Consider the following 579-nt stretch of genomic DNA (forward strand, 5'->3'; position numbering starts at 1 on the left):
CTCTGTCAATTCAGTTGGAGCTGTGTTTTTCACAAAGACAAGGTAGTTCTGAGAACAGATTCCACCTTTTTTGCCCAAAGGTCAATACTAAGTTTCACAGATCACAAGAGATTTGTTTGCCATCATTTTCTCCAAACTCAACCCATCTGGAGGAAAAAGTTTGGCATACACTGGATGTGAGGAGAGTGCTCAAATGCTATATTCTCAGAATGGCCTGTTTCAGACGGACAGAAGATATGTTTGTTAACATTTTTCATCTTCACACAGGGAGAAAGATGTCTAACTCTGCCATAAGCAACACTGAGGTCCTGCATTACTGTAGCCTACAGGAGTATGAAACGAGTTCCTGCAGGTATCATGGCCCACTTTCTTAGCAGTGCTGCAACGAATATGGACTTTGCCAACAGGGCATCGGTGGAGGAAGTCTGTAGGGCTGCTACGTGGTCTTCGTTATCCACATTCATCAGGCATTACGAGATATGTATGACTCTGCTGATGCAGCATTCGGACTCTTGATGACGACCACCCTCCCAAAAATTAGGGACACTGCTCTGGGAGGTCCCACAAGATGTCCTCCAC

Source organism: Gekko japonicus, unplaced genomic scaffold (assembly GCF_001447785.1).
Source record: "Gekko japonicus isolate JY-2015 unplaced genomic scaffold, Gekko_japonicus_V1.1 scaffold301, whole genome shotgun sequence".
Taxonomy (NCBI): Eukaryota; Metazoa; Chordata; class Lepidosauria; order Squamata; family Gekkonidae; genus Gekko; species Gekko japonicus.